Source organism: Squalius cephalus (genome assembly GCF_949319135.1).
Source record: "Squalius cephalus genome assembly, chromosome: 3".
Taxonomy (NCBI): domain Eukaryota; kingdom Metazoa; phylum Chordata; class Actinopteri; order Cypriniformes; family Leuciscidae; genus Squalius; species Squalius cephalus.
In genome coordinates this window covers 5,268,297-5,282,890 of record NC_137124.1, presented here as the reverse complement: position 1 = coordinate 5,282,890, position 14,594 = coordinate 5,268,297, and the positions used below count along the sequence as shown (strand labels likewise).

Below are 14,594 nucleotides of genomic sequence, written 5' to 3'. Positions count from 1 at the left end.
TGTACAAATAGAGAGTCTGTAGGCCTACTATATGTGTTGTAGCCATTAAATAAGCTCATTTAGTTTCATATTTGTTAAAATATTATAATGTTAATTTTTTTTCATCTATGTTGAATATAAAAAAAGTGAACAGCACGAGTAAGATAGTATGCGCAATATATCGAGAGATATGGAGTGGGTCAGACATGATTTTGACCACTTCTTTAAAGTGAATTTCGTTTTGTATAAATTCTATCTTAATTTTAATATTTTTTTCATCAACGAATTGCCTCTATTTAATGAATAAGAAGCAAATATAGCAGACAATATAATCATGGAGGCGCCCGCGCGGTCACTTGCATTGCACGTTAACTGGAGCGCATCTCATCCTAACTTAACCGAAACTCAGTGTATGCCTTACAGACATGAGAAATATAGAAAGCTTGAAATGTCTTTAAACGAAACAATTCAAAACGAAAAGAAATAGGCTACTGATTATGTAATCCATGATGTGCATTTCTCTCTATAGGCGCGTTCACTACGGATATGGTGATCGTCAACTTCATCTTTGCAGCCGACACTGTATACATATTATGTACATATTACGAAATAACGAGATATTATGTTGAAATAATTAATTCTTAATTATCATTATTAATAATAATACATCTATAAGAATATTTGGTTGAATGCTGAATGTTGTGCTAGTTCAATTGAATAAAATTAAAGGGGTGGTATAATGCCCTTTTCACAAGATGTAAAATAAGTCTCTGATGTCCCCAGAGTGTGTATGTGAAGTTTTAGCTCAAAATTCCCTACAGATATTCTTATATAGCATGTTAAAATTGTCACTTTTTGAGGGTGAGCAAAAACGCACCGTTTTTGTGTGTGTCCCTTTAAATGCAAATTAGCTGTTGCTCTCAGCTCGTGTAGTTCCTACCAGCCGTTTGTTGTAGTCCTTAAAAAATGATTTCTTTAAAAGCAAATATCTTCCTTTGCTTTGAACTTTGAGCGTGGGAACTTTGCAGATGTTGTTTATGATCAAACAGCAACATTACACACTAACTAAAGTCAGAAAAGTGAAATCATAATCAACCACCCCTTTAATACTTTAATTGTGATAATTAAAATAATTGAATATTAAATATTAAGTGGCCTATGTTTGCTCATTTATTAATACTATTTATTATATAATATATCTAGCACCCCCTCAGCACCTGTGTTAAAAAATTCTCTGGCGCCGCCCCTGGTTATAACGGCCCACGTATTAAAAAATGGTCGGGTTTAAATCGGGCTCGGGTTCATAATTACAGTTAAGGTGTCGGGCCGGGCGTGTGGTGGTAGTCAGATATGCCATGCCATTAAAATTACTCATTTTCGTCTGTATATAGGACCTGCAGCTGCAGCTGCCTATATACCTTCGCAGGTCCTACCATGCCAGTGACGTCATCGGAATTGCCAGCGTTCTTATACTAACTAACGCAATTTTTGTGTTGCTTAAAAAAACCTATATTGATATTTTTAATTAAATTTTTTTGTGTAATTTACTTTTAATTGTCATAAACAACATGTTATCAATGTTGAATCTTTCAGTTCAGTTCATCTTTAAGGTCAAAATTGTTCTTTTAAAATTATTTGATTTCATATTTGAGTCATAAGAGATATAGAGTTGATGGATAATTGATGTTTTATACCAATTCACTGTTGAGTACATTAGGAGCACATGGTATCCGTTGTATTTCTCTTTGCTTATTTTCACATGTAATTTACTGTATATTTATTTTTGACAGTTACATGACCGGATGAGCTGTATTTCATGTCTGTTTGGTGTCATTTCACATATTCCCAGGTATGATGTACTAATGTTTGTATGATGTTGTTTTCTGTGTTCAGAAAAAAGAAACTGAGCTCTTGATTACGAAAAAACGTGATGTTTTGTTTGTTGAATTGGTGAAACAGTCTTATGCAAGCTGTTGAGGAGAATGTTACATGACCGGATGAGCTGTATTTCATGTCTGTTTGGTGTCATTTCACATATTCACAGTAAACACGCGATGGGTGAGCTCAGCCTACGTCTCTGTGTGGTCCTCTCCGGAAAGGTCGAAAGAAGGAATCAGTGAGGGGTTACATTTGCACGTGCTCAAAAACATTCATATGGAATGTAATTTGAAAGAACAACAACTGAGCGTTTAAGAAACATAAGTCAATCAAGCATTTTTATAATACAACAACAAATTACAACTAAATGTTGTTGCTACCATGTATAAATAAAAAAGCATGTTTGTCATATTAAACACAAATATGGACTGGCAGCGGTGCTTCAGATCATTCGGTGTTTCTATGATAAAAACTAACGATAATGAGATCTGATTAAGAACACACTAAATGCACTGTTTTATCTATTTATCAACATTAACTTACAGTAGTCAAAGATGACTTCTCTTTCTGCTCACGTCTCGACAGCAGCTCGGTGTCTAGCGAGCAAAAATTGCCTGGCAGTGCGTGTGGCTCCTGATCATTAATCAAGTTGTCTTGGTTTGCAAAATGTGATGGCCTGAAATCAAAACGTGGACGGTGAGCGCTAACGAAACAAGCCTAAATTAACATTAAAGAAAACACAAATCAGGGTATACTTACTCATGTCATTATTTGCCAAAAAGTCCATAAAGTCCATCTGTAATCGTTCAAAAATGGGCTCCTTCATCTTCTCGAGCAGAAAAATGGTGAATGGCGCGTCTGTCTCAAATTGGTTAAAATAGCATGTCATCATGACGTAGAGTTTCTGGCACATGCGCATTACACAGAAAATTGATAGAACCTGTTTTGTTGTTATATGAACACATTATTTAAAGTTTTCCATTTTCCTTCAAGTTGAGGTTGTTATAACTCATACTAATGTGTAGTGAAACACTGCAAGATGACAGGAGATGATTGTACTTGTCCACCTGACTAAAACTCATTTAAAACTCATTTCAAAGAATTATGTTTTACAGTGTGGTGATGATTCTCGTCATACCCTGGAGCCTATTTAGTTCAAACTATTTATAACCAAATGCAAACGTACAGTAGAGGCCAAAGGTTTGGACACATTACTACTTTACACATTACACATTACTACATTACTACTAATGTGTCCAAACTTTTGGCCTGTACTGTATAAAAAGGCAGATGCATTATACAATTATGCAACTTTTATTTGCTAGAAGGACGACTGTGGTCACTTTAAACCTTACTGACAGATTGTGCTGTTGTGTGTGCAATATAATCGATTGCAGTTTTTTTTTTATGCTGTGTAATGACTCAACCAAGCAATTATAGTTTCAGATGAAAGGCACAGACTGATTAAATAATATATTAAAAGTATATTCAGAATATGAGTCTGTGTGTAACATGTCTGTTATGTCTTTTTTTTTCTTCCTGTTTTACCCTGTGATTTTTAGACTGTGCCTCTCATGCAGTTCACATGTTGTTAATTAATTTACTCATTTGTTCTCTCGTTTAGTCTGTGTATATAAGCCCTGAGTTTTACTTTTTTTCTTGTCCTGTCTCATTTTTGGATTTCTATTAACACAGGGAAAACCCCTGTGTTACTTAATTGTGTATTTATTAAAGATTTATTTGAGTTTGCTCCTACGCCGTGTGCTTCATTGACACAGCCACCCTTGACAGAAGACAGGACCAATACCATGAGTTTTTTCTCCTTTTCCCCATGGAACTGCCAGCAATTTATTTACTCCGCCTGGAGCAGGGAGAATTTCCAAAGGCGGGACTTTCTCCATTAGTGATGGGAAGTTCGGTTAATTTTACTGACTCTCGTTCATCAAAATGAACAAATTTAGTCTAGTTAAATGTTATATTTTACACCCGCAAAATTGTGCGTCGCCGAGGGAGTGCTTGTGGAGTTTGAGGGCATGGAGGAAAGCCCTGACCACAACCCCGTTGCTGTGGATGTGATTTATATGGCCTCTGGGAATGTTTCTCCTACCCCCGTTGTTTCCGCCCAGCCCTGAATCTCCTGCTTCTACGCTGGTTCTGCCCAGCCCCATGTCGCTTGTGATCCCTCCCTGCCTTCGTTTCCCGCCTCCACTAACAGCCAGTTCCTCAGCCCCATCTCCGATGGTTCTCTTTAGCCCCTCTGCATCTTCTACACTATCCTGTGAGGATCTGCCTCGGAGTCTCAGGACACCAGCTCTGCCCAGTAAGAAGGACCCCCTGGCTCCACCTCCAGTCTCAGAACCCATCGCTCCACCTAATATCCATCGCTGTGGCTCAAAACCAGTAAGCTGTCCAACTAGACAAGGTTTTTGGACATTTTAGTGCGTTGCGTGCTTCAGTGCAAATAGTCACCTCGCTCGCTGGATTTTGAGACACAGCCTTGTTTACTTCCGGATTCCTGAAATCAAGCAGCAGCAGGACTGAAGCATTAGAATCTCAGTGTACTTACTGACATCAAGACACGGACCACCGACATCCTCAACACTGACAACTGAACCCCAGCAGCTTTATGTCCAAAACTGTTATTTAGGCATAGAGACCAAAAATCTAGCCCTGGATATAATTTGAGACAGCCGCTGAAAGTCAAATCAAAGCTGGAGTGGATCAGCTGCCAGCAGAATGGACTGGTTGATGGGGTGAGTTCAATATATTGGTCACTTATAAATTATCCATCGCTCCGACCTGTCGGCTAAGCCTTGGCTCCTCTCTCCCTCGGCTCCACCAGAAACCATCGTCCTAATGGCTCCACCGGGCTCCCTCGTCACACCGGTTCCGTCTTGGTCAGACGTCATCCTGCCTGCACCTTCGGCTCCGTCTTCCCCCCGGCTACGTCTTTGTCCTCAGTCCTTAGAGATGAAGAGGAGAGAAGAGTGATATAGGATCACTGGACTAAAAATAACATTACCTTCCAAAGGATCCTAATGCTAGGAAACTGGTTATTTATTTTCAACAATGTGATTGTCTCAGTTGAGCATTATTTATTTGTATTCGTTTTCTGGTAAATCAGTAGCAATTTTGGCGCAGGCTTTGCAAACAGACTTTTACAATATGGACTGGACAATAATGACACAACATGAAAGTAAATGTGTTCATTCTAATGCCTGATATGTAATCAGTGATTTCTGATGTGTAATGTAGGGCTGTTTTCGACTAAGGATTTTCATAGTCGAATCTGATTCGTTAGATTTTGCCGTAGTCGACTGATAGTCGAACCTTTTTTTTTTTTTTTTTTAGATAGCAGCTAGATTTTTTCCATTTCAAACAAAAGAGCTAAAAAAACTAAAAGAAAAACATGGTGTGTAACAAATACCTTTTATTCATTTAAAGCCAGATGAACAAAACATATCACACATATATCATAACATTTCATAAACATGAGGAGCAATATGAGAGAGAAATTTAGTGATCGTTGTTTAGGTACATTAAACCACGTAAAGCTTTTTCACGCCCATGAGAACCGTGTGGAGTCAACTCACAGCCGCTCCGCTGCCCTGCTGAAAATGTGAAGCAGAAACGCATAATGTCAGATAACATCCATAATAATTGGACTCTGGGTTCGATTTTTTGACCATTTTCAGTGGTTATGAGGAGCAATATGAGAGGGAAATTTGGTAATCATTGTTTAGGAACATTAAACCACGTAAAGCTTTTTTCACGTTAGAACTTATAAAGCCCATGAGAACCGTGTGGAGTCAACCCACAGCCGCTCCAGCCCTGCTGAAAATGTGAAGCAGATTTTTGAATACATTTTTATTTATTTACATTAGGAAGCTACAGGACATCGTCTTTCAAAACATGACCTGCGCGAAAGCGAAAAAAAAAAAAAAAAAATTGTACCCAGCCCTTCTGAAAATGCGAATGCGTCTTTGTCCCCAGCACATTTCAAACCAAACTGACGCCCATGTTAATTCGACTATGAGGTTCATAGTCGAATCAGACCTCTTCGAATCGAATCGTCGAATCCTCGACTATTAGAAGTCAGCCCTAGTGTAATGATTCATGTAAAGTCAGATGTTCTTTGTCTATGTGTCAGTAAATCAAACCAGTGACTAACAGGTTAACTTCACATTGTTTCTCTTAGTAGGATAAATATATATAGGCTATATATATATATATATATATAGAGAGAGAGAGAGAGAGAGAGAGAGAGAGAGAGAGAGAGAGAGAGATCAAAGAACGCGTCACTGGAGCTGTCATTCAAACTGTGCAAGCTTATGTGACTGAGTTCTGCACTCCTGTTATAATTAGGGCTGAACGATTAATTGCATTTGCGATAATATCGCGAAATGATGAAATGCAATTTTTTTTTAACCACAAAGCTGCGATTACAGTCTGGTCACTACACGCGAGAGTCTGTGTTGCAGATAAAGCATCAACGTGGCACGCTACGCATATAGGCCTGGCTACAGGAAATAACAGTTTATGTTTAATTTATGAGATATGTGTTATAGATTCTCTCCAACGATTCTGTATCGATTAAGATCATTTCAGATTTATGTCTGAGCTTAGATTTAAACACAGATTGATGACGCGTGTGCTTTATAAACAACCGTATTCTGCTTGCTTCTAATTCCTCTGTCTCTCTCTCTCTCACACACACACACACGACACCACTCGAACCTTACAAGAAATGATATTTAATAAAGTTCGGAAAAGTTGAAAAGGAAGTTGCAAGGACATTCGCGGGCTTCATTGCACAAGATGCGAGAGACGCGCGGTCTGCGTGATGTTACTTTTGTAACATCTTTTGCCGGTATTTTACTTCTAAGGCATCATATGTCTTGAAATGCAGTTGGCTTATATATTAAAAATATGAAAATCACCGACAGAAGCTGCTTTCAATTTCAAATGTACGCGCGCTTTGCGAAGAGCGGTTGCATGCGGCTGTGAGCGACTCCGTCTACGTGGTTAAATGTTTGCATCTCAAAATGCTTTTATGACGTGAAATATAATGTGACAGTCAGTTATATCTTAAGTTATTAAACAGACAGGACAAACCACATCTTATTATTTCAAAAGAGATTAAAACGTTAAGATTTTACGTTTTAAGATTTGCACTCTTTGTTTATTGCTTGTAATATTTATATATTTATATTTATTTGTTTTGAAGCTATATTTGTTACAATTATTAACGAAATTGTATTAATTTAGTTTTTTAATGTGTAATTATTATAAGTAGGCCTACTTATAATTATGTAATTAAATATTTTAAGTTTTATTAATATGATCAATTAAAGAAAAACATTTGATCGGCTCATGAGGTGCCTAAAGATTCCCTTCCCTATTTTACAATGATTTATTGCTTGTTTTTGTTGAATAATAGAAAAAATAAAGAGCTTAAAAAATAATCGCATATTAAATCGCAATCGCAATATTGGTAAAACTAAATCGCAATTAGATTATTTTCCAAAATCGTTCAGCCCTAGTTATAATCAACAAATCTCTTATTTACATCATGTTTGCACTGTTAGTTTTGGTGAAAGCATTTGTTCGAGAAATCAAGTTGCAATTACGAGATCACTGCATTCATGCGCTCAACATGTCTGTGATCGGCTACAATGCTCATCACTGCAACCTTTCATGCCACTATCTCAATATAATCCGATAGATCTAAAAATAATGCTATAATCAACACTTTTCACGATTAGATAACCTTGAGAGCTGTAATAGTAAAAACGTGCTAAAAGATTTGGAGAGAGTTCCACATGTAATATTTGCTAAAAATCAGGGTAGGAAATAACTTTTATTACTAAATTATGACAATTTTTGAAGAAAAATCATACTAACATTATAAGTGCATTTCCCCATAGGAAACGTTATAAAAAAAAAAAAAAAACAATGCAGTTCATGACCCCTTTAATGTAAATTTATCTTAATTCTCAAAATGGTTGATATCAGACTAATAAGCATGTTTCATCACAGCTGTTTAATGTCCACCAGATGAAGCTCGAGAGCAGAGACGAACTCCACAGCTAACCGAACGTTTCCCAAACATTGTTCTGCTTATGGGAACATTAAAATGTCCAATTTTCTTAATGTTAAAGGAACGTGTTTTTTTTTAAGGTTAGAATGATGTTCCTGAAACATTCTTTAAACTATATTTTTATTAACAACTCAACATTCCACACAGTAAATTGTAAGACTTTTATCAGGCAATGCGTCTTCCAACCACTAGGGGTCACACTCCTGCCTTGACCAGCAGTTTGGCTCCCAGTCACTAGGGGGCACAGGAGGTCTTTTTCCTGCAATCCTCCTCCCAGTTACCAGGGGGAAACCATTGGCAAAAACTCTGTTGTACTTAGCAATCATTGTTGAGTATACTCACCTGTGTAGGGCCCCATTTAAGTTTGCCTTTTGTCATTGTTTTTTGTTCAGTCTTGAAGCCTACCTACGTTATCCCGTGAGTTTATTGTCAGCAATTGTGCTTGTTATTAATAATATTTCGATGCTTTTGCGTTCTCTCAGAAAAGTTTTGTATAGCGTTCACCAAAAAAACTTTGTGTTTGCTTGCAAAGATCTTTTGACTGGTTCATCTCTTATGATTGTGCCAATGTAGTTTAGAAACAGTGATAAAACACTTTGAATTAAATATAATATTTTTGTTTGATTTTTACAGCTGTTTGGGGATTATTTAATCTCTTTTTTACTTTACAGTAGGCTACCGAAAGGCTTAAAGGGGTACTTCACCTCTGGGAAGATGAATGTGTATTTAAAATAGGTCATTTATGTAGAAGAAATGTGAAGAAATTTTTTAATTTGGAGCTTTCTAGCCTGAGAAAAGCCAGAAAATGTATTTTTGGCTTATGTGGATGAAAGACAACAACTCCCAGAATGCACTTGCTTCGCTGCCCTAGAAGGCCACGCCTACCGGTTAGAGAGCACAGTTGAAAACAACAAGAAGGTTAGGCTACTAACTTAGTGAGTCTCCGTGACGAGTTTACCCGTGATTTCGAGATCGCCCAAAATGTCCGGGATTCGGCTTTTGCGTTCAACAGTCGCCATTCATCATGTTTACTGTGGCGAGCAGGACGAGGCTGACGGCCGCGGGAGAACAGCGCGAGGCCGGTGGCATGATTACTGAGACGCGCCGGTCTCGCATCTCTCACGGAGGAGCGGGAATTTTCTTAGCAATGGTAAAACGCACATCAACCGATGACTTGTTTAGCGTTCATGTAAACACTACATTCAGACTCACCGATCGGAATGAATTCAGTTAGATTGAAACAATGTAAACAATGAATGGCGACCGCAGAACGCAAAAGCTGAATCCCTGACATTTTGAACGATCTCGTCCGCCGGACAAGTCCGGGAAAAGGAGGATGGTAACCCCTACTACTCAGCTTTCTCCTACTACTCAGCTTTCTCCTACTATTCAGCTTTCTCAACAGAACAAGAGCCTGCTAGCTTAGCTTCCAAAGCTGACACTGTGTTCTGTGAGTGAGATGAGATCCCACCCTGTATGGGTGGGCTGAAAACATGCGGAACAACGCCTTCTACTGGCTGTAGTCTTTAGCCTCTGGCCAGAAAATCCTCCGATGACGCAAAATGACGATTTTTGCGTCATCGGAGGATTTTTTCCAGACAAAAAATACATAAATCTCTCCTCTCAGGGGGATATGAGGGTGGAAAGCATGGTAATTCGACAATACTACAGGTTTTCTACTAATACAAAGCTTAATGCTAAATCCTGAAGTAACCCTTTAATATGTAGCCTAATGTCTAATGTATCAGCCTACTTTAACAGTTAAGCTATAATCAAAAGCAAAATAAAAATATGAGTGTGTGTGTATATTACATGATACAAATGTTGTATTTTTGATCAATTTTAAAGTTTTACTACATTTTCTTTCTGGAATCCACCTTGAAATCCTACCCCCTGTTGGGATCAGGATAATCCTGTTTTTTTGGATCAAATAGATCCCAAACCGAGTTAAAAGTTCTGAAAAACCCAAAGGGCAGGTTTGATCCAGATCAAATGTAAGATCGGATTACATGCTCTGATCTTAGTTCAGAATCCCTCTTTTGCTTTTGAAAAACCCATTTCCAAGATTTGATCCAATCCGTGATCCGAAATCCCACTGGATTACTTTTGAAAAACTGGGCCCAGGACACCGGGATCTAATCCCGCTGAAGACAACATTCCAGGTCTCAGTCTATAGTTCATGTTTCAGTCTATAGTCCCTGCTTCTATTTCATTACATAAATTCCTCTTCAAAAAGGTTACTGATTAATATACTAATTAATAATGGAGAACATTATTATGACAAGATATGCCTTAAGTTTTAATCTGTTTGATATAGTGAAAAAGTCCAATACAAGTCAGTTATTAAATAATGAATAAAAAATACCTAGCATTTTCAGTAAACCAACCCTTACACCAAGAACAGTTACAAGATTGAATATTGTAAACAAAAATTGGTTTATTTTAACTTCATGTCACCTCTTAAAAGATTATTTCAAATATCTTTCTATATGCTTATAAAAGATCACACAGTTTGGTGAATGTGTTGGTGAGATCAGATGTACATTTATTTTGTAATGGATATTTCGGTCTTACATCTACATCAGTTGGGAAAGCATGATTACAGATTTGATTTTACATTACATTACAAAACAGTAACATATACAACAAAAAGAGCAATTAAAATGAATGCCAGAAGAGTTTCAAGAAATAAACAGAATCTAAACTCCAGAGCAAGTGGTTCATTTACAAAGAGAAACATCGTTTATCAACGGTCATAAAAACAAGAACAAAAGTTTGATTAAACATGCTAACAGTTGCTCATCAAACATAAAATAAAATCTTACAAAAACCCATATGACAACCAGAGTAATTTATTTACATATTACAAACTCAATGTAAGAAATAAAGTACATTTGACTTCATTTTCGTCACTATTTTCTGATAAGAGAAAAGCTCTGCTGTAATCTGAGAGTTTACATCAGATCTACAGTAGAAAATCCCAGAATATGTAAACTTCTAAAATTCAGTTTAGAGTATTATTGATAATAATACCAGACAGATCAGTTCAATCATTTCTAAACAGATTTTAAAATAATAAGTTAATATATTCTTTGGCATGTCTAATTTCTTTCAGATTCTCCTGAAATTGAACCGCTGTTTTTCTCATCTGAGAAATAAATTGAGACTCGTTTTGTTGATTGATTCTGTAATGATCACGATCTTGTACTAGATGATTGATTCTTCCTTCTAGTTCCACATGCACTTTGAGAGTTGTATAAATTCTCCCCATGTTCGCGGATCTCGCTCTTCTCAGTATTTCATTATTTTGAACAGAATCCTTCATCTGCTGAATCTGTTTTACTGTGTTATAAATTGCTCTCAGATGTTGAATCATTCGGTTGGTTAAAGTCAAACCCCAACCCAGTATGTCTGCGATTCCTTTTGCTGATCCTGTATTAGTGATGTCGTTCATTTTATCAGTGAGAGTTTGATGATTTCTCTGAAATTCTGAGTTCAGTCCCTTAATGCTTTGTTGCAATTCGTTTACAAGTCTCCTGAAATATATATTTAAAAATAAATTGTAAGTAGACAGCACTGGATATTTGTTTTGTCTGTTTTATGGTTTAACAGCCAAATGGCACATATTATATTAAGCATTATGCACATTGTAATTGTCATGCTGTACTTTTGCACTATAGCAAACTAACAACACTATAAACTCCACAATAAAGGCTCCTTTGTTAACATTAGTTAATTCATTGGCTAATAGAGGCTGTGTTCTAGTTTTATGTCCTTCTCTTGATAACTTCTCTCCGTCTCAGATGTACATCATTGCTAACGTTACACCAGTGTCCTTTACTGGCAGAACCTGCGCTAGTTCAACTCACTGAACTACAATCATGTGTTTTATGCATCGTTCATGCTTGGGATGTTGAATACAATATTTTAAAAATGCACTGATGATAATGATAATAATAGCATGATCTATGTAAAAACAGTCGGCTTAAAGTATCTACAAGACAAGTATTATATTATTATCTCATAAGTTAATTCATATATAGAGTTGTGTGTGTGTGTGAATGAAATGTGAACACAATCATGTTCTGTTGTGGTTTAAGGAGCTGCTGAATACAGTATAAGTTACACTGTCCATATTAACTTCCCTCGTTCACTTCACGAGTAACTTTTGATTTTAAAAATAAGATGAATAAAATGCTGTAATAATAGTTAATGTTAGCAAATGAAACCTTGTTGTAAATGATGTACTCATATGGATAATAATCAGTTGATTATAAAGTTAATAAAGATAAAGTCAAAGCTTTGAACAAGAAACACTTACTGCTGATACATCTCTTCTGCTCGATTCACTTCACCTGTACCAGACATTAAGCATTTTCACAGATTACTCTAATAATTCATATCTAACAATATATAGTGCTGTGATAGAAGTATTGTAGTATCCTGGAGTAACCACTAGGTGTCGTGTTTGTATTACAAGTGTGTGTGTGTGTGTGTGTGTGTGTGTGTGTGTTCTGACCTGAAGACCACCATGATCCCATGTCTGTTGCTGTAACCGCTGCAAACAGAAGTAAAGTGATAACTTTAACTCAATGTACGTCATAGTCTGATTTCTGTATTCCTGCAAGGATCAATGCATAAAATATTTTCACTCCTTGTGAGATAGGCGTTGTCATCGACACAAGTGTACGACCAATTCGTAGAGTGAGTATGAGGCGGCTAATTCATACGATTGGGAAACTCTTAACATATGTACGATTTAGTAAAAATCTTGCAAATTCGTACGAGTGAGGTTGTATTAATTCATACAATTATCCACCTCGTAAAATTCATACGAATTGCTGTAAGATCAGGTTGTTCAGTGACGTGACAATAAAGTAAAGGAAATATTATCAATGTTAGAAAATTAAAGAATTTCAAATTAATTCATCCATGATGCAAAGATAAAAGCCATGACTCATAAACTGCTAAATGAAATGGAGACTCACGCTGGACTGAAGGATGATGTCAAACACTGTGATCAGAGACACTGCTTGATAAGGTCACCAGTCTGTGTGTGTGTTCAGATCTGTCAAACACACTGAGGAAAATCACCATGAGAAAAACATCTACAATTCAAAAGTTATCAATCTTTATTTCACCTGCTGAAGCAACAAGAAGTAACAAGCAACGGCACACCTACTGTACATGAGCCAATGAGCCTTCATCACATCATCTCACACCCTGATGAAGGCTCATTGGCTCATGGCCCAGCATGTAGGTGTGCCGTTGCTTGTCACTTCTTGTTGCTTCAGCAGGTGAAACAAAGATATTCTCGCCATGAAAGAATAAAGACATTTTTTATTTTCTAAAATTACTCAAGTGCCTTGGATTGTTTTTTCTTAAGAGTGGAACCATCCCTAAACCCAAAGAGCACCGAGATACACAAGTTACACAGCACTTCTTTATTTAAAACCACACACTGTCTGTACGGTTTTCTTTCCAAATCATTTGTTGTTTTTGAAAAGATCCTATTAGTTTATATTTTTTAATTAAAATGTTTATTTTGAACTAATCAATAAACTAAATTAATTCATGCAGAAAAAAAATAGTGAGATTTAGTCAGTTTTAATGAAGTTGCATAATTTCTAAAAACTACACTAGTGAAATAAATAAAAACTAAAATATATATAACCATATGTGTGTAATAGGAATATAATCATAATTTTCTATAAATAAAGAAGTATGAATATTCTTGCCCACCTGGAGTGAGTGAAGAGCGTCTGAAGAGGGATTCGCTCTGACTGAAATACTGCTCGTATTTATATGTTCCGTTTATTTTCCCTTTTCAAGTTTCGTTGAGTTTCGTTTCAATTTGAGTTTCCAAGGAACAACAGACTTACACATCACTATAATGGTCTACTATTGCGAAACTATCCCGTTCCTCTTTTGCATTTGGTTGGTTGAAACTGTTTATTTTCTCTCTCACTTTATGCAAAGTTTTCCAGCAAACTCTTTCAGTGTGTCCTGAAATATCCTGGTAGTTTTTCTTATTATACTGATGAATATCAGTGTGTCTGATCTGATCTGGTTTTGTTGTTGTTGCAAGTCAAGTCTCGTCACCTTTATTTATATAGAGCTTTTTACAAAGCCGTTTTACAGTAATAACCAGAAATTAATGCAACAATGATTGTTTTTGCTGTACAGCAGATTTAGAATAAAGTTATTGTCCAGCTTAAGTACGTTTTTAATTTATTCATTTCCACAGTGAGAATCATTAGTTATTAACTTATGGGCCGTTTACACGTCAGCGTTTTCAAGTGAAAACAGAATTTTTTTAATGAGTTCTGGCCGTTCATTTGGTGGCCTGAAAACGCAAACTTTCTGAAAAAAGAGTTTTTACATCATCTCTGTGTAAACTTCAAAACGTGAATCTGTGAAAATGGTGACAATATTATTATTATTATTATTTTTTTTAAATTATTAATACGGGGTGTAAGGGTTTTTTTTGAACAATGCCCTCATTGGGAGTTGGGAGTAAACTGTGTACTCTGCGTTTAGGGAGCGGCGGTACTGATAAAGAAGATGGCAAAGCTGTTTTTGGAGTTGTTTAATCAACAGTTTATGTTAATTTCAGCCCTTCATGGTCTTTGATTTA

General features: G+C 36.5%; 1 long non-coding RNA gene across 2 annotated transcripts; it reads right to left on the bottom strand.

The window, feature by feature from the left end:
• Positions 1-10,381: 10,381 nt before the first annotated feature.
• Positions 10,382-13,965, bottom strand: LOC307155374. 2 transcript variants are annotated; one of them, XR_013820493.1, is made up of 5 exons: positions 13,700-13,965; positions 12,946-13,037; positions 12,477-12,515; positions 12,279-12,312; positions 10,382-11,493 (listed from the first exon to the last, which is right to left on the bottom strand). It is a non-coding gene; the product is annotated as an uncharacterized lncRNA (long non-coding RNA). The 2 variants fall into 2 exon arrangements; XR_013820494.1 differs by lacking the exon at positions 12,477-12,515 and having other exon boundaries at positions 10,388-11,493; positions 13,700-13,876.
• Between the last annotated feature and the right edge of the window lie 629 nt (positions 13,966-14,594).